Source organism: Ambystoma mexicanum, chromosome 13, assembly GCF_040938575.1.
Source record: "Ambystoma mexicanum isolate Mex_15411 chromosome 13, UKY_AmexF1_1, whole genome shotgun sequence".
Lineage (NCBI taxonomy): Eukaryota > Metazoa > Chordata > Amphibia > Caudata > Ambystomatidae > Ambystoma > Ambystoma mexicanum.
The window spans coordinates 648,323,686-648,351,305 of NC_090938.1; positions in this window are offsets into that span (position 1 = coordinate 648,323,686).

Consider the following 27,620-nt stretch of genomic DNA (forward strand, 5'->3'; position numbering starts at 1 on the left):
GGATTTCGACAAAATAAGATATTTATTTTATATGGTTTCTTTCTGCTTCCCAAAAATGTCACTTCCTGCACAAAAGGCAAGCTCATTAATGTGGTTAGTGGTTTCTTACTTGCAAACAGGACCAGTGGACTGTAGATGGTGAAGTCTTGTGGTGATGTTATAGGGTTAGAAGGTAAAAGCCTTTGATACAGTTGCTGGGAGAAAGACAATGGGCTTCATTACAAGTATGCCGGTCTGGAAATAACTGTGCCAGTCGCTCCGTACCGGCGCCTTTTTTTCCGGTCCGGCATACTCAGAGTTGCAATGCTGCTAACACCGTCACCGGAATCTGCAGCAAAACGCATCTGCCATGCCGGTGACACCGGCATGGCGTTAGTATGTGCACATTCTGAGTATCACGTACACAGAAACACGGGCATGGATATGCCAGTAGTACCGTGATTTCCACGGCGGAAACACCAGCTTCGCGGACCAGGCGTTAAACTACAGTCAGATGTGTAGTAACAGGCCACAGGTGGCCAAAATCAGCCCAGGTGGTCCCAATGACCACTGCAAAAGCACGAAAGGACCACTCCCACACCTAAACAATGGACACTACCATGCTAGCAGTAGCAGTTACAGTACTGGAGCTGAAGGCCCTGAATGCAGGCCTACTACTTGAAGAGGCAGGGAGGCAGAGAATGCGGCAGAGGTGCAGGAGGCGAAGGAGGGCCATCATGGCCCTGCAAAACAACAATATCCAGCAGGTTGCAGCCTGCAGGCAATCACCTATAACACGCATAAGGGCCTCCCCCTGCAACCTGAGCCAAACCAAGAGGCCCAAAGGGAACAACTTTCTCCACTGGGGTAAGAAGCCCTCTAACTCTTACCGTCTGCACTTTCGGCTTAGTCCCTGGGCGCTAACTCTAATATATTACATCTTCCACTCCTAATTTATACCACCAGTATATTGTATGTACACTTCCCGCCAGCATGTACAAGCTATTTTGGTGCCCATTCGTATTACTAAACACGACTCTGTAATGCATTGTCCCTGCGCTCAATTATACTGCCTAATCTTTTTCATATGCATTGTCCTGAGTCACACCTAAGTGCACTACTACTCACAGCCGGTATGAACTGTCTTGAAGCATGTATACTCGATTGGCTAAACTAGTCCCTGCCGTCAACTGACTAGCAAATGATGCTACATCCCCTGTAGTTGTACTAAGCTAGCTCACTCCCCGTTTGTAATGCCTCCCAGCAAACTCTAACCAGACCATTTTAGCATCGGTATTACTCTGTGATAGCTTCAAGTTAGACTAGTCCTTCATTGTTCTGCCCCACAGCAAAATCGAATTAGCCTAACCTAGCAACTGTATTACTAGTACTTGTGCTGCCCGACAGCAAAATTGAACTAGCCTATCTTACTAACTGTATTACTTGCAGACCTGCGTTCCCTAGGAACTACAACACTACCACCCTAGTTGCACGAGAATATTCGTTTACCTGCGGCCCTGACGCACCTAACTACCTACCTACCTATGGCCGTACTGCCCACCAACTCTGTCGGGTTGTTACCCAGCCTATTGACTTACTATCTATTAGCTTACCTATGTGCCTGCAAATATTCCCTAAACACTATGGACGACCACGCCCACAGCAGCCCTCTAAGGGAATATGTCAAAGATAGTTGCCCATCTACGGAGACAGACTGCAACCGTACCTTAACCATGGCTAATACACTGCCTTACTCAGCCAACATCAAACCCACTGTCCTCCTACCAGTCTTCGAACAAACCATCACTAAACCCACAACTAACACCTTCTCACCTAAACAATGGATAAACATAGTCGCTCGGACACCCACAGCTGACATACATTGCCCTACCACCACCAGAACTGCCAAACTAGGTTACAGATTTATCAAAAGATATCTCAAATCAATGCCCAGTCCCACAACAATGAATCCCCACAAAGCAGACCAGAACAAGGCCAATATCAAAGCAGACCAGAAAAAGGTCAAACCGCAAGCAACCTACATCCCAGTCCTAGTACTCCAGCCAAAAACAACCTCCAATCATCACATACAAATCCTACTTCTACTCCGAAGGGATGTCTCATCAACACTAAGTCACTAACAGCCCACACGCTCGATATTAATGACCTCATAATTTCCAACGATCTAGACCTCCTAGCCATCATGGAGACGTGGCTCCACTCCGACTCAGGTCCCCTTCTATCACTGGCCATCCCAGACCAATACACTAATATCAGGCAAGACAGAACTTCCTCCAAAGGTGGCGGCGTCGCTATCATCGTTAAATCCTCCTTAGGCATCAGACAGGTTCCAAGCCAAACACTCCTATCCACTGAACACTGAACATTCAAACTGCCTTTATCACCATCGCAAACCATCATAGCCCAGTTGATCTACAAACCCCCAGGCCCACTATCTTCCTTTGAAGAAGGCCTATCACTTCTGCTGACCAACAAGGCTAAACCAAGCTCACAAACCCTCCTCCTTTGAGACTTTAACCTTGGGCTATATGACATCAACGACAAGAACACAACAGAGATCAGCAATAGCTTAGCCGATCTAGGCCTTACCCAACGACTTGCACAATCTAAGCACTCCAAAGGGCGACACTTAGATTGGATTGCTGATTGCAACTGAAACACCTCTATCACTTCTAAGCACCCTCTGGCCTGGACCGACCATCATGCCACCCTCTTCTCCATTCCTAGAAACTCCCCTAACCATGAGAAAACATAAGCACCCCCATACCCCCACGATTAGCAAGAAATACACAAAACATAACGGCCCTCAGCTTACTCCCACTTCTACAACCGCTTCTACAGGCGGAAATTGCCCATGAGCCTAACGAGGACCCTACTCATCTGGTCAACCGCTACAATACTACTCTACTAAACTCCACCGACAAAATAGCACCTCAAAAGCTTCGCAAAGCCAAACCTCTTGCCCACCTGAATACCTGGTTCACCCCACAACTGAGAACACTGTGAAAAAATAAGAGCTGCTGAAACAAGTTGGAAAAATGTCCCATCAGCTCTGAATGAATAAAGAAAACTTCCTATCAGCCTCTGCCGCATACAAATCTGCCCTTTTCTTAGCCAAATCTGACTCCTATAACAACCGCATTCAAAATGCCAAATCTAATACCAAAGAACTGTTTAACATTCTCAGAGAATTAGAATCACCAACACCTCCTCCAACTACCTGCTCGAAGGACGCCACTTGGTGTCAAAACATGCAAAAGGCATTGTCAGACAGAATTGAGCTCCTACAAAGGAAAATTGAAACTAAAAAAGCAAACTTAACCAACAACCCTCCTGCACCCACAACAGTTACACCACTCCCTGCCCAACTCGACTTATTCAAATTCGCCTCACTTAGCGGCAAAGAAGTAGAAGAAATAATAAAACGTTCCAGATACATGGGTGACATCTGCCCTGCACCTATCATAAAAGAAACAGAAAAGGAGATTGCCCCATTGTTCACCTCTCTAATCAACGCTTCCTTCAAGTCCAACTCTATCCCTACAAACCTCAAGGATGAATGGGTCATGCCACTCCTCAAGAAACCTTCCCTCGATCCCAATAATCCCTCCAACTACAGACCCATCACCACTGTACCTTTCCTCTCGAAGATGATTGATAGAGCAGCCTATCTGCAGATCCAGAACCACCTGGAAAGTAATAACTTGCTAGGGCTACGCCGATCCGGATTCCGACCTAGGCACGGGACCGAAACAGCCCTGCAAGATCTAGTAACCCAAATTGAGAATATCAAGGACTCAGGCAACCTTGCCATCCTTCTCCTACTTGAGTTATCAGCGGTGTTTGACCTGGTCGACCATAAAACCCTCTGTAATCATCTCTCCTCAGCATCCCACTTTTCCAATTACGCTATTACCTGGATTCAGTCATTTCTGAACAACAGAACAACCAGAGTGTTTGCACCCTCTGCACCCCCATTGAGTGTCACATGCAGGGTCCCACAAGGCTCCTGTGTCTCCCCTACACTGTACAACATGTTCACAAACAGCTTTTTCACAAACTTGACTGACTGGGCATCTCCTACACCAATTACGCCGACGACACACAAATTCTCATACACATCACAGGCAACCACGACACAGACTCACAACGACTCAATGACATTTATCTCATCATCCAAGCTTGGATGGCGCAACACCGTCTCTGCCTCAATGACGACAAGACAGAGCTTCTCGTAGTGGGAACTGAAGCCAGACTCAATAAACTTGACAACAAATTTAACACCTTCAATATTGACAGCAACAACATCAAAGTCTCAAAAGATGTCAAAACACTAGGTATCTACATCGACTCCACCCTCTCACTAGGAAAACAAATAAATGCTACAGCATCTACTACTTCCTACACATGTAAGCTCATCAATGCCTACAGACCCTTCCTGACGACTGAACATTGCATCACCTTGGCCAGGGCGCTTGTAATAACCAAGCTAGACTACTGCAATGAACTTTACATAGGCACTAGCCAGCATAACAAACTACAGATCTATCAAAATAATGCACTAAGAGCAGCAACCAACTTCCACAGAAAACCGCACATCCCGGAGTTGAGACACAGCATTCACTGGCTTTCAATTAACCAAAGAATTAAATTCAAGACTCTTTCCCTCATACACAAATGTATACATAATCAAGCACCTAAATACATCTGCGACAAATTCAAACTCTACACCTCATCTAGACAAACCAGATCTTCCCACTCTAATTACCTAAGCATACCAAGGTTCAAACTGCAAAAAGCAGGGGGCAAAAGCTTCCCCATTCCTCGGAGCCAAAACCTGGAATGCACTACCACCTAAAATCAGGTTAGAACCCTCCATCCACAAATTCCGCAACAAGGCCAAATCCTGGTTCACGCTGAACAAAAATTAACCCACTTCGTTGCCAGTCTTCTACACACTATATCATCTGTGAACACTCATTCTTCCAATTGTCCATACTGTATACACTCTGTGTTCTATGTTAATTTGATTATCTTCGATGCCTGTAAATTGTGGGAATTACTATGCTTGTAACTGTAAATATGCAACTGTAATATGTAACTGTAAATTAGCACTGTTATATGTACCCAAAGAAATGTGCCCAGTTGCCTCAGGGCTCGGTGCGCTATATAAATAAATACAATACAATACAAGATCCACACCCTGTACCAGCTAGACAGGGAGACCATCACATCCATAGTGGACATGATCCATGATGACCTGGTCAGCATCATACAGATCTGTACAGCCCGCCCCCCTCCCCCGCTCAAGGTAGTGTCTGTGCTACACCTCATGGCCACGGGCACCTACCAACACACTGTGTGTGCAATGCATGGTCTATCGCAACCTTGTTACTCGCGTGTCCTGTTCCAGGTCATTGATGCACTCCTCTGGCACGTGGCAGATCACATAGGCCTGCCCAGAACAGCTGACTAGGTCAATGCCATGGAAATTGCATTCTATGCCCTTGCAGGGATACCCAATGTGATAGGTGCATTGGACTGCACACATGTGGAGCTGGTGGCCAGGCATGCTGTTGAGGCAGTGTACAGGAACCGAAACCTCTACCAATCACTCAATGTGCAGATGGTGTGTAATGCCCGCCACCTCAGCACCCAATGCTGTGCCCGATTCCCTGGTTCAACCCACGACTCCATGGTGCTGCGGAACACCCCACTGCCAGGGTACATGGCATGTCACAGCGGAGAGCGTACCTGGCTGTTGGGTGAGTATCTACCAAAGCATGTGAACTGGTGAAGGTGGGGCAGGATACACCATAATGTACCTGGCTGTTGGGTGAGTATCTACCAAACCATGTGCATCTTTGAATGTTGGGATGTGCAACACCTATCTACAGTGCATGTGTGCAATGCAATGTCCAACACAGAAATATCATGCTGGAGTTCAAGGCCTTGACCGGCGTGTGTCAATTGTCCAAACGGGACATGCGCAAACATAACAACATCAAATCTGTACTGCAACATCAAAACCACTACATGTACCAGAATGCATCACACCAATGTCCCTAAACCCTGCACAAACACACTGAGCACAACCCACACCACCTGCTGCATGGACTAATCATTCTTCAGCAACACAACACCCCACCTCCGTACCACTAGCGTTCCGCACACCAGGTAGTCAGCTCCCCTGCCTGTTTGAAGTGCACATACACACATGCATGTTACCTTATTCTCCAAAATACAGCCAGACATGTCTATGAATGTGTGATATGCACGTCGTAGGATTACAGAATTGGAGCACAATAAGAACACACATCACTCTCATGTGTGTGTTTTGAAGGGAAAGGGTCAGAGGTCAACGTGTGTGTGAATGAGACATGGAAAAGCGACAACAAAACACACCCACCATGCATATTGCCAAGGCGTATTGGCTTGTAGGCAATCATACTGCTGTCATCACCTTCCCCATCCATTAAATTTCTTGTATGGTATCTCTCTATGAATATATAGACGTCCATCATTTTGCTATAATCTTTGATGCTGTACAACCACTCCCATGCATCACATCATGTACATTAGAAGGCAAGCACGACTTCAAGCATATACGGAATCCCAAAAATAAAGTAACTCGCATTGCAACTCAGATATATGTCCTTACCTGTGTCAGACCTGCCTACCAGGTCTGCGGACACCGGCAGGGACTGCCGTCTCGGGGACACCGGATGTGTCAGTCCAAATACTATCTTGCAGGCCGAGAAACATTGCCACCTGGTGATTGCACCGGCACGCTTACACCGGGACAAGCCACAATTGCATTTAGAACGTGCCATTACCTTGATATTGATGACTGCAGACATAAATCCCTAATATGACCCTGATGCTATGCAAAATGGTCCATACAATGCATGGACAGCCATTCACACTGAAAATGTGCATGTTTACATGCACAACTATGACATATGCTACATCACCAGCAATTAGCATGTGTAATTTTGCATTGCTTAGTGAACGCTATACATACTGTACCAACATGAAACGGCCACAACAATGACCTTCTACCCTTTCTGTCACTCCTGTGCAGGTGATGCTGGATATCCCCTGATGCCTTGGCTGATGACGCATGTGAGGCAACCATAGAAACAGCACGAACAGGGATAGAACCCTGCTTACATCCGTACTTGTTGTACAATAGAGCAGACATTTGGCCTGTTAAAGGCAAGGTCCCACTGCCTGAGCAGATCAGGGGCACATTTATGTACAGCCCGGTTAAGGTGGGCAAGATAGTCCTGGTCTGTGCCATTATCACAACATGGTCATCAGGTGCAACATCCCACTGCCCCTGACATGGACATGAACCCACCAGGGGCGGAGGAAGATGACAGTGATGATGAACTGCCATTGGCACATCGTAGGGATGCCATGGGTGGCCGTGTTGCACGCGATGACCGGATTTGCCACTATTTCTGAGCACTTCACACACGCACGTGGCACAGGCCAGCTAACGCACAGGGCACTGCACAGTAAATAAATACCTCAATTACACCAAAAAACAATGTCCAGTCATGATTCCAATGCTACACCAACTGTAATGTGTATAATGAAATTATTCACAAATGTGGAATACCAATCACTGCCAAAACTATTCCCTCCCCACTCCCCCTCCCCAACTATCCCTCCCCACTGCCCCTCCTCAACTATTACTCCGCACTCCCCCTCCCCAACTATTACTCCCCACTCCCCCTCCCCAACTGTCTCTACACAACTCCTGTCATGTTCTGCAAGGATGACTTCCACAAGTCACAGACAGGGCACATGTGTGTCCTGGGCCTATTTACGTCCCCTTTTGGGTCAGGCGTGCGGCTGTGTGGTGAGCTGGATAGCCGCATTAAACGCCACCTTGGGATGCTCTGCACAGAACTAGCATGCGTTGTACTGGTGGATGGTGCGTGGGGGAGTTCTGTGGGCCGTCGGTCTAGGAAGGCCTGGAGGAACATAGCCATTGTGTCATCTATTGATGACATTACACTGTTGCCCTCCCGTATCCTCCTGGATATCTGTACTATGACTCTTGTACAACAGCCAAGTGCACAGGCATTACAACGCGCACTAGCCTGGATGCTCTTGCTCATCAGCTGCGCCACCTGGAGGTGCTGCTGCACCAGGCATCCTGGCGTTGTTCCATGTGGGTGAGTCTGCCATCAATTTCCCTCACACTGGGGAAGAGTGGGCGTTGTGGGCTAATTGGGCCCATGGGGCTGAATAGCAAAGGCTCATTGGTGTTGTGGTCGGTGGTCTCCCCCGTGTCCACTCCACCGTCGTCTTCTATGTCCTCTACACTGGACACATGTGCACGTGCATGTGGCTGCAGTGGTGGTGGTACTGCTGCAGCTGGGGCTGCCTGGGTGGGTGCAGCTTGTGCGATCGTGGTGGCTCAATGGCTGGAGCTTGTGCGACCAGTGGTGGCTTAATGGCTGGAGCTAGTGCGACCAGTGGTGGCTCAGTGGCTGGGGCTTGTGTGACCGGTGGTGGCTCAACAGCTGGAGCTTGTGCGACCAGTGGTGGCACAATGGCTGGAGCTTGTGCGACCGGAGATGGCTCAATGGCTGGGGCTTGTGCGACCGGTGGTGGCTCAATGGCTGGGGCTTGTGCGACCGGTGGTGGCTCAATGGCTGGCCCAATGGCTGGAGCTTGTGCAACTGGTGGTGGCTCAACAGGTGCACCTGGGGTGGCAGTTGTGCATGTTGAGGCTGTGGTGTCCTGGACGTAGGTGGCCGTCCGTTGGGTCTGGTGGCGTCGCCGGCTGGTGCCCCTTAAGGTGCTTGGATGGGCCTCTTCATTGTCAGATGATGTGCCTGAGGGAGTCAAAGGCAGGTTGTCGGTGAACAATGTGGATTGATGAGGCAGGGATACATGCATTATCTTGTTTGTGCCTGTGTTGCGTCAGAGACATGGTGCGGTACATGGAATGGTGCACACATGCTTGTGTCATGCGTACTGTGCGGGTGGATGTGTGATGTCCGTACATGGTAGGGTGGTGTGCCGCAAATACGGTCGTGGTGTACTGACAATTGCTGGGAACGGAGTTAGGGGTGTGGCTTTCATGCTGTGGGATGTCGGGTTGGTGAGGGGTGTGCCATGGATGGAGTCGCCATGTGCCTGCTGCCTGTTAGCATTTACTGGGATAGGTGGCCATTTCTGCTCATGGGTCGGGCGGGCTGGGACGAGGGAGTCACATGTTTTCTTTGTGTGTGATGCTGGTCATTTGTGGGTGGAGAAGGGGCTTAGCACTGATGTGACTGACAGGGGAAGTACGGCGGGCACACACGCATTGAGCTGTGGCAGTGGGATGTGTGTCTGTGTGGAAGCAGAAGCATGTTCTGTTGGTAGTACAGTGTGCCTGTGCTGTGTTCTAGGTGTATTAGTGGTATGAGTGATGTTTTGGGAGAGGATGTATGTCATGTATGAACCCAGGTTGGTGGTCTCTTTGGTGGGGGGGGCATGCAGGGCTTTATTGGTGTTGTGGACGATGCACTTGACATTCATGTCATATGTTGCTACAGTAGTGGGTGCAAGGTGGACAGGGAGGTTGACATAACATTGGGGTTATGTGTACTCACCAGCCTCTTCAGGTGTCCTGGCTCCGGCTTCTGCAGTACAGACCCTTTGATGGCCTTGGGGTGCGGCACACTGCTGCACGTCTCCTCCCAGGGCAGCAGGCGTATTGGGGATGCACTCCCTCCACCTGTGGCCATGCCCTATCTGCGAATGGCCGAGAGGAGTTTGCACAGGTCATCCCACCTCTTGTGGCAGTCTCGTACTGTGCAGGGGGTTGTGCTGACGGCATAGACTTTCTGGGCAACTTCCTCCCAGATGCTCTTCTTGCTTCTTGTGCAGCAGGACCTGCTGTGCTGGTCGTTTCCAAAGATCTCGGCAGCATGCTGGACTATGGTGTCCGATAACATGTTCAGCTCTGCCTCACTGAAGCGTGGCTTGCGCCTCCGGGTCTCACAGACTCTTGATGACATGGTAAAGGTGGAGCTTCTGTTGTCAGGAGTGGTGGATGTCGCCTGTGCTTTCAGTATTGCAACGGATTGTGTTTTTGTAATGGCCGCCAGCCGATTTCCTGTTCTGGCAATCACTGCGTTTCCGGTTAAGGTATTTGCGGGACCGCTGTTACCAGTGCCGGTGGCTCTGGGACCGTGTAGTCATTTTTGGGGGGTTTTGATGGTGTTTCCGCTTGCACGCCAACACATAATCAGCCAGAGATTCCGGCATCGCCGTTTGCTGGACACAGTGGCACTGGCATGCCGGAAAATCAATTTCTTACCTGCAGACTTGTAATGAGGGCCAATGTACAGGTCAACGAGAGGTGGGATTCCTAGCGCTGCTGCTCTTAAAATTTTGCTTTCTGGTGGCTTTGGAGGGTCGCTGTAGCCAGATTCAGAGGAAGAGGGATGCCTGCACTGTTTCAGCCTCTGCAAGGGCGGGGCCAACGTCCAACAACAAGAGCCTCTGTGAGATGTTTTCTGCAATCACGCTAGTTTCAAGATAATCAAAAAACTCAAATGGAATTACCCTCAATTGAAATAAGAGTCTTAAATGCAAGATGGTAAAATGATCCCTCAATGCCAAATAGCAACATTGTTTTATCTTGACCCCACAACCAGCTGATAAAATGGTTCTGGTCCTGTAGAATGCAACATTACTAATGTAGCTGTAGATCCAGTCAACCTTTTTGGGATAGCCTTTACTGTTTACAGATACCCGGTTTTTCAAACCAACTGGGTTTTATAAATGATTGCATCCTAGAGTTAAATATTCAGTTGTGGATACAATAAAAAGACAACATCCCCACTTAAAAGCACCACAGGTAGATGCTTTTTATTCATATACAACATCACTTCAGCTTTGGGTCAAACAAGCGTAGACTAGGGCAATTGATTTCCCATTGTGTTACTGTGGACTTGGGAGGCAGGCCAAAATGGGGAAGGCTGTGTGGGAGACCCCAGAAAGAGCCACAGTTTTGGGCCAGGGATTAACACACCCATGTGGTGTGTGCAGGCTGACTGGGTCCCCCCTCTGGCAATAACAGGCAGGTTACATTGAAGAGTGCGAGCACCAAGGAATTCATCAAAGTCTTTGCTCAGGTGATAGATTTATTACTGGCAGAGAAGTAAACGTATTGTCAGCAGAGTACATTAGGTACACTGGACACGGGGGTTTGTCTACACTAGGCTGTGGGCACAAGGTGGGGCATCAATTGCAGACATACAGGGTAGGCACACCCACATTCATGGTAACCAGGGCCTTTGGAGTACACACACCCACCCCCATGATGGACACAACAGGTGGTACTGGTTTCTGGTAGTTCCCAGGGCACAAGAAGACTTAGTGACAAGACCTCCCCTGTCCCCCATGATGAAAATAACAGGGGGAACTGGTTTCTGGGCTGTTCCCAGGGCTTGATGAAAGGAACAGGTCACCACCATGATGAACACAACACAGCGTACTGGTTTCTGGGCTGTTGCCAGGGCTTGGTGCCAGGAAAGGGGAGGGGCTGGAGTTCAACAACCCCCCGCCCCCCACATACCCATAGGTGTAGCCCTGATCTTCCCAAAGTGGATTCCTGCCTCCATCACTCCTATTTTGAATGCCTCGTCTGCAGGCTCTCTCTCTCTCTCTCTCTCTCTCTCTCTCTCTCTCTCTCTCTCTCGCTCTCTCTCTCTCTCCCCTAGCCACTCACTTACTGTGGCTACTATCTATCGGCCACCTGGTCAGATTTCATCTTTCCTCTCTGAGCGGGCGGACCTCTCATCCTCACTCCTGGCTTTAACTACTCAACTCCTCCTTCTTGGAGACTTCAACATCCACCTAGATGCCTCATTTCCTCCTTCTGGACTCTTTCGTGACCTCTGCGACTCTCTCTCACTCACTCTTCTCTCCTCTGGCCCGACTCATTCTGCAGGGCACACTCTTGATGTTCTGATCTCCTCAGACTTTCCCCTCTCTGTCCCTCTCACCACTCCTCTCTCCTGGAGTGATCACTTTCTCCTCTCCTCCCACCTCACCCTCCCTACCCCCCAGGTCAAGCCTCTTCCATCACTGCCACCCACCTTCTCAGTAATCCGACCCATGAAGCTCATGTCAGCTGAGGCTTTCGCCGCCACCTTCTCATCCCCCCTGCCCCCTTTGCTGACTTTCATCCTGACACAGCCCTCTCCATTCTCCTCTCTGCTATTTCTGATACTCTTGATATCCTTGCCCCTGTCATGAGAATCCGCCTGAAGCCCAAAGCCAAGTGCAACTCCTGGTACAACACAGACCTCGTCACCCTAAAACGCAAGTGTATGGTGGCCGAAAGGAAATGACGTGCTTCATGTACATCTTCTGACAAACTGGCCTGCCACCTACTGCAAAGGCAATACCGGCTCTCTGTCCTAACCAAGAAGAGAGCGCATATCCAAGCCCACGTCTCTGCGGCATCCAACAACTCGGCTGAACTCTTTAAAATCTGCAAGGAACGGGACAATCCTGCCGCAGTCTCCACCTCTCCTGTCCCCTCCCAGGCCCTCTGTACGGCAATGGCGTCTCACTTCATCTCTAAAACTCAGGACATCCTGTCCTCTCTCTCCTTCTATCCCCGCCCTCCCCCCACTCCCTGCTCTTCCTCTGGCCATTCTGCAGCCACCTCTCCTCAGCCTTCTCTGCTTTTCCCCTGTTCTCCGCAGACATGGTTTCTAGACAAGTCCGATCTATAAAAGTCTTGTCGAAACAGGTTCACCCTTGTTCCTCTAAAACTATCAAGGACCATATCGACTCCCTGGCTGATTTCTGTAATCATTCCTTCGCCACTGGAGTCTTCCCATTCCCCCTGAAGCATTCCCTTGTGCACCCTCTTCTTAAGAAACCCACTGCCAACCCCTCTTGCTCGGCCAACTATTGTCCAATCTCCATCACTCCCTTCCTGGGCAAGCTCCTGGAGAAACTGCCCATCTCCCAACTTAATCTCTACACTGAAACTGTTGGTTGTCTCCATGATCATCAGCCTGGCTTCAGAGCTGCCAGAAGCACAGAAACTACTCTCCTGAACATCTGTGAAGACCTGCTCTCCAATCTTGACTCTAACACCCCTTGCATCCTCATCCTGCTTGATGTCTCTTCTGCCTTTGACACTGTCAACCATGCCATCCTGCTCAAACGCCTCCGTGATATCCTGGGTATCACCGGTCAGGCTCTGGCGTGGCTGACTTCTTTCCTCTGAGACCAACCCTCTCAGGTCCAACTTGGGTCCTTCCTCTCCGCTATCTTTTCCTCTACCTTTGGTGTCCCTCAGGGGTCTAACCTCTCTCCCTGGCTGTTCAACCAATACCTGGCACTCCTGGCCCACCGCATCGCCACTCTCTGCCCCAACTTTCAGTGTTATGCGGATGACACCAAGCTTATTTTCAGGCTACCCTCAGCCTCCTCCTCTACTTCCCTCATCTCTGACTGTGTGTCTACTATCCAGGAGTGGTGTTTCGCCAATGACCTTTGCCTTAATGCCATTAAGACTGAGATTCTCCTCACTGGCACACCCGCTCCCTCCTTTCCTGTAGCTCTCTGGCTGGCCTCTCTTGGCCCTCTTCCTGCTCCCACCTGTGTGGCTAAAAACCTCGGGGTCATCTTCGACCCTACACTCTCCTTCTCTCCTCACATCTCTGACGTCTCTAAGAAGTCACACTACCAACTGCACCTCCTCAGAGGTATTCTTCTTTTCGTCTCCTTCCCCCAGAAGCTCACTGTCTCCAGAGCTCTGGTTCTCTCTAGGCTGGACTACTGCAACAGCCTCTTTCTAAATCTTCCTGCTTCTACTCTCCGCCCTCTGCAATTTATCCAGAACAGGACTGCAAGATTTGTCCTTGGCCTCAAGCCCAGAGATCGTAGCTCTCCAGGACTGAAATCTCTACACTGGTTCCCTGTGGTTGCGAGGATTAAGTTCAAAACCCTCTGCATCGTCCACAAGGCCTTCTGGGGACTGGGGCCTCAATACCTTAAAATCTCTCTTCCTAAATATCTTCCTTCTCGAGCTCTTCGCTCATCTGCCTCAAACTCCCTCAGGGGCAGTCACTTTTCCACGCAACGAGTTGGTGGTAGATCTCTTTCTTCAGCTGGGGCCTCCCTCTGGAACAGCCTCCCTGCCTCCCTGAAACTTGAGGAGAATCATCTTTGGTTCTGGAAGCACAGCAAACCTTTCTCTTTGCTTCTGCTTTTTCTCCTCCTCTCCCTTGCTGACTTCCTGGCTGACACTGACTTTGCACTGGTTGCCTGGCTGCCCCCTGATATCAGGCCCAGGTCCCCTCCCCCCGCCAGTCGCACTCCTGCACTGCCCTCCTGGCAACCACGCACTTGAGGACTGTTTCTGTATCCCTGCAGTCCCACTACCAGCACTTGCCACCTGTTGTCTGCACTTACCCTTGCACTTGCCACCTGCTGGCCATACTTTACCCATTGTTATTATTTTCTTATCCCAAGTACTGCACTGTCCTCTCCCCCTCCCCTTCCCATGCACTTGTGATCTGAATGACACCTGGCCTAATAGGATTGTTGTCGGTCTTCCCTCTGTTCCCCTCCCTTTCCTTGTTGCGCCTTGAAACCCCTGTGTATACGCGTGTTATAAATGCCTTATCATACTTGCACACAATGCAGGGGACACTGAGTAGACAAAAAAAAAAGCAGGAACTCAACACAGGGACACACACACACACACACACTCTCTCTCTCTCTCTCTCTCTCTCTCTCTCTCTCTCTCTCTCTCTCTCTCCCCCCCAATATATCCTCCTCCCAGGTGGCCAGGGAAGGGTCGTCAAGGTCAGATGCTGACCCTGGTGGTGGATGTGAGAGGGAGGATCACCTAGGTGTAGAAGACTTGGGGAGTGGGGATGAGGCACTCTAGGGACACAGTATCCCCCATACTTTTATGGGGGATACTTTACATACATATTTCCCTTTTCTAACAAGTCCAATATCCCCTGGGCCTTTTTAGTTTATTACCAGTCCGATCCCTATTTTTCCAATAAATAATCTCCCAGTAAACACCAGTCAGGTACTGGGATGAGGAAGAGACAAAACAGAGCCATACATCCTCTCTTTAATGACTCCTAAACACACAAACACTACTCTGGTACTGGGACGAGGAAGTAGGGATGTCGAGTACCAAGATTATTATGTAATGAATGAACATTGTCTGCACCTGAAGCCAAGGGGACAGTATAAATGGCCCACTCAGGTGAGGCCAATGGAATCGTCAGTGTAACGCTTGCTGGAAAGCTGGAGGAAAAGACAGAGAGACGAGTGCCTACGAGCTGCAGAGTCGTTGCAGCCGAAGCTGAGCGTGGCGGGAGCATTCGAGAGGTCTCTGGTATAAGAGCTGGTCTGCATACCTCCCGGAGTCAGAGAGACTCCCTCTGCGTACAGCTGAGGCGGCGGAGACCCTGGAGAAGAGGCACGCCGAGCCAGGAGCAGCGACAGCAAGCCTTCCGCCGCAGACAAGAGCACCTGGAGACAGCATACCTGGCGAGTCAGAGAAGCCCCTGTGACTCCGGGACGCCGAGGTGTAGACCATGTGGTTGCTGCGGGTAGTGTCGCTTGCAAGAGACAGTTTGGGCGACATGAATGCCGGTCGAGTTTGAACTCAGATAAACTACTGAATACTTTTTATAATCATGGTGAAACGAAACTGCTAAACAAACCTAACTGTGAAAGAGATGAAAGGAAGGCCAACATAGAGCCGAGCAAAATCCCAGGGTGAATTAAATGAAGGTGCGAGTTTAAGCAAGATTTTGCCAGGCCAAAAGAGGGTCAGAGAAAACTGTTAGTTTCTACAAAGTGACCTGATTTGAATGAAAGGAAGCCATTTGAATATCAATTTGATTGAAAGCAATGTTTGTGCAATTCCCTGATAAAAAGGAACTGTGTAACCTGAGAGAACAAGCAATGGCAAGTGCAATAAGAGTACAAAGAACTGTGTAACCTGAGAGAAGAAGCAGTGGCAAGAACCCTGAGAATATGTGAAAGTGCACCAAGACAATGGTGGCAAAACAAGCAGTGATAAAGCCTCAAGAGGATGTGAAACGAGAATAGGTCAAGCACCATTTTGAAGCTGAAACAGTGGCAATGTGCCTATGAAGAAGCCAGTAAGGTGTGCATGATCTGTAATGTGTGGACAGTGTGGTCCGACAACTTTGGCTAGACAGAGTACACCCACGTAAGGAAAACCCACCTAAATCACTACAAGCTTGTGACTGAATAAAGGAAATCTTGTATTGTCTAAAATTAAGGACCTGAACTATAGTATCCCAAGGAATTGTGTTGTTTTGGAAATTTGAGAGACTTGAAAGCTGGGAGAAGGGAACCCCTCTTTCTGTAATGTGAAGTATCTTGAACCTTGGAGAAGGGAGAACCCCTTTTCCAACCGAGAGCTGAAAGAAGCTCTGAACTTGTATTTGAAAACTTCTACTTTTGATGCAGACATCTCTACACATTGTATACAATTAGATGTGAGGGCAAGCATTGGGTTTGGACACAGGCAGGCATTTGTTTTGCACTTCTTGACACAGACTATCATTAGTTTTATTTAGGTAGGGAAATCCCACCTTAGCAAAGGGCAAGTTAGGCCTTTTTCCAACCATCTTTAATAAATGTTTATAGTCCAAACTGTATTCAGTGGTCTATGTCATCTTCGTGATACCTTTACAACTCACATGCACACACACAGGGCATCCTCATGAGTTGGGCAGAGCAGTAAAATGCAGTGCTAAGTGCATTTGCCGCCTGCCCAATCTCGAGTTCGGCATAAAGTGGGAGTTTTACCTGCAGCTTCTTGCTGGAGGTAAACATCTCCCCTATCCGCCCATTTTGGGCACCAAGAACCCCCATTGGGTCCAATCGACCCAATGGGAATGGGGATTTACCTCCCCACCGCAACTCGGGATCCGGCACAAATTGCACCAGACTGAGTTGCAGTAACACTAATAGCGTTGGGCGCAATTATCAACGGGATACCGCCAAACCCCTGATGAGGCCCACAATGGCTGCTGTCCATACAGTGCTGGACCACAGAGTAAAAGGTGGGTAATGTCCAGTGTGCCAGGAGCCAAGCAGCTACAGAGATCATAAAGTAACAGTACAAAATGCAGTGGGCAGTGTAAGGAACTCATGGTGGCAACAGTAAAGATGGACACAAGTGATCACAGTTCAAGGGTGTTTATTAAACTGTAAATGCAGGTTATAATAACGCCTAACCTAAATCTAAGAAAAGAGCAAGCTTCGACCATCAAATTAAAAATAAGGCAGTCCTTGTGGCATCTTGTCACAGTAAAAAGGCCTTTACTAAACAACCTATTGCCAAATCCTTACAACTAATTACAGAAAAAGTGTGGGATAGGGTTTCAATAAAGAAAGAAGTGTTCAAAAATAATAAGTCAGGATGTGATTGGCAGGGGTTTTCCTTCCCCATGTTTTGAGCACAGGACAAGGTGGATGTCCTGAGCACAGCATACACTCGAGCCTTCCCAGCACTATTTGACAGTTCTGTCCCAGCTATCAAGTTCTTCGATGGTTAAGTCTCAAGTCTCTTGCCTTTGAGAGCCTGATGTTTTCAACAAACAAACAAACAAAACGTTCCTCTCCATATGAGCGTTTGGGTGATGACTTTCCACCCAGTGGATCTCCCTCTGCCAGCCAAGGGGGACGGACAATCCTCTCCGCCTGGTCTTACAATCCTTCTTGCACTCACAAATCTTAATGTCTTTTCAAACTATTTACTGTGGATATCCCTCCGTCCGGTTCATTCCTGTCAACATACTGTTCATGGGACTTTAGACTTTGTTCCTTCTTGCTAGCAACTCTCCGCCGGGTTCACTCTTTTGCAAAGTACTGTTCATGTACTAATTTCACCAACGGGGATTCATCTCCCGGTCAAAGACTTTCAACGGTACAGAGGATTTTACAAGACCCCTGTACTTTGACCTCTTGTCGCCTTTTCCCAAGGCCTTTTGGTTATGGCAGTCTCGACCATCGGATAATTGCCCAGAGTTTCCTGCGTGAGCACCCACGTGGTGCTGGACGCCTCTGTTGCTGGTTTTCCCCCTCTTTCATCAATAGTTTCTTTAAACCTTTCAAAGTTCAAATTATCTGTTGGCTACTTTTCGTTCAACACAGTTTGGCTTCTTATCGACTCTCCCCTCGATTCAAGGGCTGTGATGAACAGCTTGGCTTTCCTTCACTTTGGAGTAAAGGTTGGTACCTCCAAGACAAGCGTCTCTCCCCAGCTTGGTAATCAGCGGATGAGGGTCTTGTGTACCATTGACATCTGCTGCAATACACGCTGGCTATTGTTCTCGGTCCTATGTTTTCATCTACAGAGGTGTCGCAGGCCTTGGATGGAAAGGGCAAGGTCGCTTCTCTCCTCGTCACCCTCTCGGTATGCGCCGTCATTCTCCTCCTCTTGAACTGCTGTGCTGAGTTAGCTCTTACGTCGTACGGTCTGTCTTGCTCGTTCTGTGCTCTCGTGCTCCACCTTTTATCCCTGTGCGGAAGGAAAAGGGCCGTCGGGTGAGTGTGATTCTGGTCAATTGCCTGACTTTGCCTGAACCTTGTATTGGGACACATCAGGTAAACGGCTCTGGTGTTAGTCCGTTGTCTTTTGTACTGTGCGAAAGTGTTCGTGTCAGAAAAGGGGGGGGCAGTGTTTTGGAATATCCTACGTGGTAGGAGGGGGAAAAGCTGTTGAAAGAAGGGGGATACCACATCTGACTCGTCTGTGTCCCACTCTCCAAGGAGCCCCCAACCAGGTGATCCTCCCTCACTGGTCCACCCCCAGGAACTGTATCCAATAGTGATGGCTGTGTCCTTGCCACCTGGATGACAGATCCCCGGGCACTAGCTAGGGAGACACCTTCAGGTTTCTCACAGCAGGCAATGCTGAAACAAGGTACAGTGGACCGTCAATGCAGTAACCAAATACAGAGTGACCAGGCTTCTATCATGGACAAAATACAAACACAGGAGAACACGGAAGCCCTTGGCAGAAATAAACCACAAACACAGGAAATGCAGTCAGGGCTTGTCATAAACAGCACAGACACTGTAGTCAGGGCGCAAGTGTGTACATTCATAGACAGGGATACAGCTACATACAGTGCGAGATGAAAGGTACATTAGTGAGAAATTAAATGTCATGCAATACCATTGGTAAAAATATGGAAAACCTTCAAAAAAATCAAGTGGCAAATATGTGAAGCACAAATTAAGTGTCTGGGGTCCTCATGTGGAGACTGCCATTTTGACAGCCCCTCTCTGGTCCCGAAAGGAGCCACATCAACTGGACTGGAGACCAGTGTCACAACTCAATCCAAGCCAGTCTGTAAGGTTCTTAGTTCAGGGGGTTCCATGTGTTAATATCCCTGCAAAAATATTGCGATACAAAAATATCGCCATAATTTTGCGCGATATTGAGCCATGGACCCTGCGGGGGACACCCCTGCAACTCCTGCACTATTTTTAAATGTGCGGGGGACACCCCCGCTCCCACAAATTATCCTCCCCAAAAATATCACCTATTGCGAGACAAACGACCATATGTTTGGTGGGGATAATATGTAGGGCTACCGTTCAGGGAGACCGGATTCAAGGATGTGATGGGGATATAAGCCATGGTGAAGTAGGGACTAGGGGTCTGGCTAAACTTTGATATGAGGCACTATAGTAGTTTGCAGGTAACAATTAGTGCAAGTTACTACCAACGGCATACAGGACAAACGAAAGCAGCTTTCCACAGAAGGAGCTGAACCAGTGTTTTTATTCTATCCAGAAAGTGCTTGGATGTATCCTTGAGGATGGCCCCAAGGGAGGTGATTGTTGCTCCATGCACGAAAATTTCATCAGAGGTGTGTGCCGCAAATACACAACACTCTGATCCACTAAGTGCACATACTTTGCCATGGGAAGTCAATATCATGTCGAAGGTGTAAGGAAGGCATGGTATCAAACAGTAAGACAGACACAAGCGATCACAACTCAAGGGTGTTTATTGAACTTTAACTGGGTTTGAAAAATAACTATCTAATCCTAAATCTAAAGATGGGAGTAAGCTACGACCATCAAATAATAATAACGCAGTCCTAGTAGAGTGCCAAAATAAAAGGGTCTATACTAATAAACCCATTGCCAATCCTTACTTCTAAATACAAATAGTGTGGGAAACAATGTTATGCAAAAGAGAAGTGTTCAAGAAATGATGTGTCAGTCAGGATATTCAAGCCGTTGGCCTCCTTTCCCCACGTTTTCAGCACGGGAGAAGACAGCACACTCGGGCTTGCACAGTTTGTGGCTTCTCTAGCGTGAGGATGCAGTTCAAAATCTCAACATCAGGGCCTTCTGTGCCAAAGTCTCTTATTTCAGAGGGCCTGATGCAACATGACAAAGTTCCTTTCTTCTTAGGATTTCACATATGCAACTTTGAGTGATTTTCTGTTCACCACGGGTCCGCCTCTGCTGGGCTCAGACCCACTTTAAACACAAAACCTTCAATTGGTCTCCCTCTGCCAGGCTCGGACCAAATGCATCTACTTTTCCAAACTTTCTTTACTTCATCAAAATCGAAGACTTCCGACTGTGTGCAGGATTTTGCTCGACCTGTCGCAGTCCACTTCAATTCACAATTACTAGTGCTCTTCTTGATATAACCATTTTCTCACTTTCACTGTTGCCACTTCTCATCTGGATACCTTACAGAGACCTTTGATTGAGCATCCACGCTGTGCCGGACCACTCTGTCAAAAGGTATTGTATCTTGCTTTTAAAGTTCAATCACTCATCAGCAGTTGGACTTTATGTAAATGTGTTATAGGGAATAGGATACCGCGTCTCACTGTCCGGTGTCCCACTCCCACGCCCCTAGACCCGTCCCCCGGGTGATCCTCCCACACTGGTCCACCCCAAGGAACTGGATCCAAAAGTGATGACCGTGTCATGGCCACCTGGATGACTGATCCCTGGGGACTAATGGGTGAGACACCTTCTGGTTTCTCACAAAGCACACAGGGAAGGCGGCCTTGACTGCACAGTTAGAGCCTCTTTTTCTTCCAGATGTGCACTCGGCTTCCCGGGATGGCGGAGGAATAGATCGGAGACACTAACAGGTGCGCCATGGAGTGGGAACTCGGCACCGTGATGGGGAGGCATATGGCACAGACCCAGCAGTTGATTTGATTGAGTTTGCGGACCGCCAAATGGCAGATCTTGAGGAAAGAGTTTTTGGTAGTCCGTTAATGCACCCCCACTTCACTACTTCACTTAAGCTACCACTTAAGGGCAGCACAGACAATGCATGGATAATACCAAGTGAACATGGACACGGTTTGAAATAATATAGAAAACACAGTGATAGACATAGTCACACCCACGAGCATGTCGAGTTACGATAAGAGCATGGTGTTTAACGATAAGTGCAAAGTACAGAATAAACACAAAGGAGATAAAAGTGACACAATCCACTGAAGGATTACATTTGCACCAGGCATAATTAACGGAGCGGATTCACAGATGTTATAACAAATGGGAATTACGATTTGCCATAACAAATGCACTGATGAAACTTTCTTGTTTATGTTTTTCTTACCTGTTGATTGTATGTATGTAACTGTGGGCGCCCTGTATATTTTGAATTGACTAAATGTGTCACACACAACGTTAATATATGAAAATGATGCAAATATGCGAATATACAATATATGTTCTTTTGTGTTTATGAATTAGTCACAACTTTATAACCAGGCTCTGAAGAAGGATTTTTAATCCGAAATGCATTAGCCATATAGGGTTGAATTTTCTGTTTGCCTCAGTACTTGTCTAAATGGTCAAGCTATATTTTTTTAGCTTTGAGAAATTGAAATGAAATAAACATTTAAGAAAATAAAGGATCTTAACATAACTACACTTGAATGAAAATGTATTGATTTACTCAACAAAATTGCTGAACCCAAAAGTGGGTAAAGGGTGTGCGGCCCACACCGAAGACTCAATAGTTGTGGTCTTTTCTTCTGAATCCCTGGATATTGCCACTGGTCCCATGAGGGAAGACAATTCCTCAGTAATCTTGTTGTGTTTTGTTTATGTTTGGAGGACCATCCAACAAGGAGAACTTAAGTTAAAAGGACCAATCATTGTGCCTTTTCACCAAGCACTAGACATTTGACCTAACATCCAGATCGAGAGGAATGTGATGAATCGGATGATGTTATCACTCGTTTACCTGAGGTAGCCTCTCCTCGTGAAGCCACGGACGGCAGTCACTACCTGATCCTGACCTAGGCGGCGGCTATTTGAGGAAGGACCACATGGGGGAGGTGACCCTTGGGGGGATGACATGACATCAACCCAGGCTGTCACGTTGACAGGAAAGCGAAGAAACCAGGATTGCGGTGACCGGCGGCAGTGCAGAAGACAGGGCAACAAGACGAAGCGAGAAGGCCGCATGCCGAGTGACATGCTCAGGGAAGATCCACGGAAGCTGTGGCAAAGCAGGAGGAAGCAAGCAGTGGGAGCTGGGAGGCCGAACGAAGACCGAACGCCTACCACAGGTACCTGCGGGGGCAGAGAGAGCTGCGAGAGCCAGAGAACCACTCAATTCAGAGTCAGGAACACAGCGAGACTGCAGGAAAATAACCAGTGAGCCCAGCGAAAGGGTTGGGACACCAAAGATACTGTCAGGCAAAGTATCGGAAGCCGTAGAGAGTGGGACTGGGGTCTGGGATCCACAGTAAGGACTTGGGGAAGACCAAGAAGGGAAAAACAGAGGAACATTGTCTATTAAGAAAGTATACCAGGCAAAGCCAAGCGTATGAAGTGAACTACATAAGGGGCCTGGCAAGAGAGTATGCCAGGCACCCAAGTGTGGGTAATGAGCTGCATAGGATGATACCAAGGAAGACACATACCCTTAGGATTGTGAATTACACTGAAGGTGGAAAGAAACCTGGGGAAGGGAGTGGATTGCGACACCAAGAGGGAGCTATCCCCTTGGTCTACAAAGAACTTGATTTTTTTGTTTTAACGTTTGTTTTGGTGTAGCAAATCCTGGGAAAGATTTGAACATTTTGTGCACTTTAATGGCCAAAGACAATGGGCCTCATCAAAAGTCCATCAGTAACTCTTAAAAGTGGCGGTAACGAAATTAGCGGCACAATACCACTGCACCGGGTCATGAGCTGACGCAAATACTGCTGACTGTAAAATCAGCTAGTGCTATTTCAGCCAGTGCTATTACAGCCGGCGCTATTACAGCCGGCACCATTACAGCCGGTCACACGAGGCGTAAACACAGCCGCATCACAAGTTCATGTCCGGTGCTATTGGCATTGGAAACCGGTGCTAATAGTTTTCAGCGCAGTTTTCTGTAGCTGCCAGCTGGAGGTAAATGGACACAGGAGGCAGAAATCAAGGCACTGGATAAACCAATGCACTCCAAATGGCTACATAAGGCATACCCCTACCCCAAACACTGTTTCCCACACCATGCTGGCATTAGCCACTGTGACCTTGGGCAGGCAGTTGCTCATGCTGCATTTGGAAGCAGAGAGGCAGGAGGAGCAGGCCAGGGCACAGGGAGCACAGGGGGCGGAGAGGAGGAGAAGGAGAAGAGCACAAGCAAGGCGTTCATCCATCCACAGGCACAGGCCCTCGCCCTGGTCCCCCACTGCTCACCACAATGCAGGATGACATGGGGATCACGATTAACATCCATACAGCTGCGTCCTCAGTGCTGAAGCTAGTGACAGTACTACAATTCTTAGGCACAGGCACCTTCCAGCATTCTGTGGCCATGATGCACAGCATGACACAGCCCACATTCTGTGCAGTGTTGGGCCAGGTGATGGATTCCCTCCTGCATCATGTGCAGCACTACATCACACTGCCCACCACCCCTGCCCAGGTGAATCCCATGAAGGCACAGTTCTATGCCATAGCACACAAGCCAAATATGATAGCAGCCCTGGACTGCACCCATGTGGTACTGGTGCCACCCCTTGCCCACGAAGCAGTGCACAAAAACCACAAACACTACCATTCCCTTAATGTTTAGGTGACCTGTGACCCCAACCTCATCAGCCACTGCTGCGCCTGCTACCCTGGTTCCACCCACGATTCCATGGTGCCAACGAACAGCACACTCCCAGGATGCATGGAGAGGCACTGTGGACAACATGTGGCATGTGGGTGAGCACAACATTGCAGAGCACATGACCAAATGGGGTCCGGGGAGAGTGGGGGGCAGGCGGTTTGTGGACGTGAACACAGAAACTAAGTATTGCATGATACCACGGAGCATGCACATGTTGCACCCAACATGAGGGATGAGCCCATGTATACATATAGTAGCAATTGTAAACACCAACATGCCAACAGGTACCGGAATGCAGCATTCAAAAACAGCAATGACTACTAAATAAGTGCCCCATAGAAACTCGCAACAACAATCCTGCCAGAACCACTGCATGCACCCTTGTACACCTACCCCCCAATGACGAGCCACTGCACCCTGAAGCATAGATTGCCGATAGTCGACCCAGCATGCCCCATGCACAAGAGCAATACACCCACACAGGACTACCATCATGTTGGCATCATATGTCACCGACAGACACAGCACGTAAAACCAGCCTGTAGGGGACAGGGTGCATGTGAATTGAAAACCATGCATCAAACGAGCGACACAGCATAGAACATAGAACAGACAAATTCCATGCAATGATGCTGCATATACCTCAGGACAACGCCCATTTCTGTGATACTGTAAAAGTCCACCCCACCTTACACAGCATCTAATGGCTGTGTCTCTCCCCATGGAGGTGACTACGGATATTTGCAGCTGCCTTGGCTTATGACCCCTGTGCGGGATCTCCAAACACTGCAAGAGACAGCGTACAACCACTCACACAGCAGGCACTGCATATGCATTGAGCGCACCTTTGGCCTGCTGTAGGAACCTTTCTGCTGCCTTGATCACACTGGAGGTGTGGGAAGGCATGGATGTACACCCCTAAAAAGTTGTCTGAATTGTGCTACATGATGCAGGGGCTGCAGTACGCATCAACAGAGATGTCAGGGATGGCAGAATTGCATGCCAGGCCCTCATGGCCAATTTTGTCTAAAGACATTTACCACCGAGTGAGACCCACTATTGTGAATAAACACAATCAACAATGTCCTCGAATTGATGCAGTTCAATACCTTTATTGCTACCCACTCCGCAGCACACTATGCCCCCTTGCCTTCCCATCACCAACTCCACAGCATGATCACTTCCTATGTCCCGGAGACATTCACAGTCGGGGCCTCTTCCCCCACCCCCAGCCTGGCCCTGGTGACCCCTCTGAGGGTGTTTCACTACTCAAGCCCCAGGAATCCATTATTCAGGGGGCCAGAGAAGGGCGATCACTATTGAATCCCGACCCTGGGGGTGGACAAGCGAGGGAGGATCACCTGGGGGGGGATCTTCGGGAATGGGCAAGAAACACTGGAAGGTGAGACATGTTATTCCCCCATATCCCTGACAATTGTTTACCCCATATTCTGTCTACCTTTACGGGATACTATAACTCCCATAATTCCCCTCCTTTCTGTGTCAGCCCAACTACTGAGATGAGGAAGATGAAGACTGAGTGAATTACGCAGGGCTCGAAGCGCGAGCAAAAGTGAAAAAAGAATGGTTATATTTGTGGAAGAAGAGGGCCTGGAACCCGTAATGAGAATTAAGAAGAGGGTCTGGGACCCATAATAAAAATGTAGAAGAGAGTGTGGGACCCACCAAGTGAATATTGTGAAAGATAGCGCCGGGGGCACGACCAAGTAGAGATTGTGAAAGTGACAAACTGTGCCTGAGGCACAACCAAGTGAAATATAATGCGAGGAGCACGAACTGTATAGACGGCCTTAGTAAGAGAGTGGTCCTGCACAGGGCCAAGCAATGTACTGTGCGTTTGCGAAAGTCTCAGTTACTGAACTATGAAGTAAAGAAGTGCCAAGGGCACTATTGTGTGATAGCCCCACTGACAGAGTAGTCCGGCACAGGGCTAACGAATACTGTGCGTTTGCGGAAGTCTCTGTCACGTAAACCATTGAAGGATTGCTGAACTGTTGGGGAAGGGAAACCCCATTGTGAAACCAAGCCAGGCGAGGGAAGAAGCCAGAGTGAACCCTATGCTGATGAACTGTGTGAAATCCAAGCCAGGCAAAGGAAAACCTGGAAGAACTGTGCCTCATTGAACTGTGTGAACTAGCCACCCAAGCACCTAATGGACTTCCATTACAAAAGCTTGGGGAAAGGAGTGTTATTTAACTCGTTTGCCATCCTGCTATAATCTGACTCACGCTTTTGTTTTGACCTAACCCTGGACACATTATCAATGTAGAATTAAGTAAGGGCAAGATTAGGTTTGACACAGACACGTTTTTTATTTTGACATCTTTTAGTTTAATTTGATGGTCGAGACTGCTCCCATTATAGAGCTAGGGCCAAATAGGGAGTCCCCAACCCCTGTTAAAGTTCAATAAATGGTTTAAAAAATGTTCATTTGTGTCTGTGTATGCCTTCTGAAATCATGCCTATCTCACAGTGGGTGTTGTGGAGGTGGACGGGACAGAGCCTGTCACCAGGTTCTGCTGCAACTCCTTGTGCTGCCAGATGGCTCCTGCTAGGGCAGAGACACCCTCTGTCATCTCCCTGACACGTTGTACAGAGAGTGTCAGGGCAAATGTGTTGGCACTCATCTCGCCCCTGTTCTGAACCATTTGCTCTCCCCAATGACCTGATGACCTGCAGGTGGGCGGAGTGAGTGTGCCCAAAGGCCTCCATCTCTCGCTGGATGTACTCCATGCCGTTCAGCCTTTTCAGCATCATGTTGCGAGATGGACTACACGGGAGGGGTGGCCCTGGGAGCAGGTGTAGGCTCTGTGTCCATGTATACAGCTGCAGGTGTGGGTGCAGCTTGGCCTGCACTGCTCCTGATGGCTGCTGGTGTTGACGCAGGTCCTGTAGTGCCACCGGCAGGCTTGGCCTTGCTGGCTGCAGGTGTTGCACGGCAGTCTATGCGGGAGGCGACGATCGGGTGCACCTTCGTGGGGTGGTGGCAGACCTTGAGGGCCTTGTGGAGCCATTCCCTGATGGGCCTGCAACGTCGACGTCCTCCTCCTCCTACTCCTACTCTTCCTCCTCCTCCTCCTCCTCTGAAGCCTCTGGCGATGTGCGAGTGCCTGTAGGGGACATAGGAAGTGTTGTCAGGTATGGTTCATCCACATGTGTTGTCATGCAAGATACAATTGAAATGATAAAGAGTGTGACCACAAACATATGGGAAAATCGGCATGGTTGGCCTAGGGAGGATGCGTGTGGGACCACTGTCATGGGGTTGCCTGTGGCGATGGGTGTGACAACCATGGCCTGTTGGTCACTGGCCTGTCTTTGTGTAGAGCAGGTTGTCCATGCTGGGCCGGCTTATGTCTGACATGCATGCTTGTGGACCTTCATGGCCCCACATCCCCTCCCGGGGTGGTACTGACATGGTGGGTTTGGGGGGAGA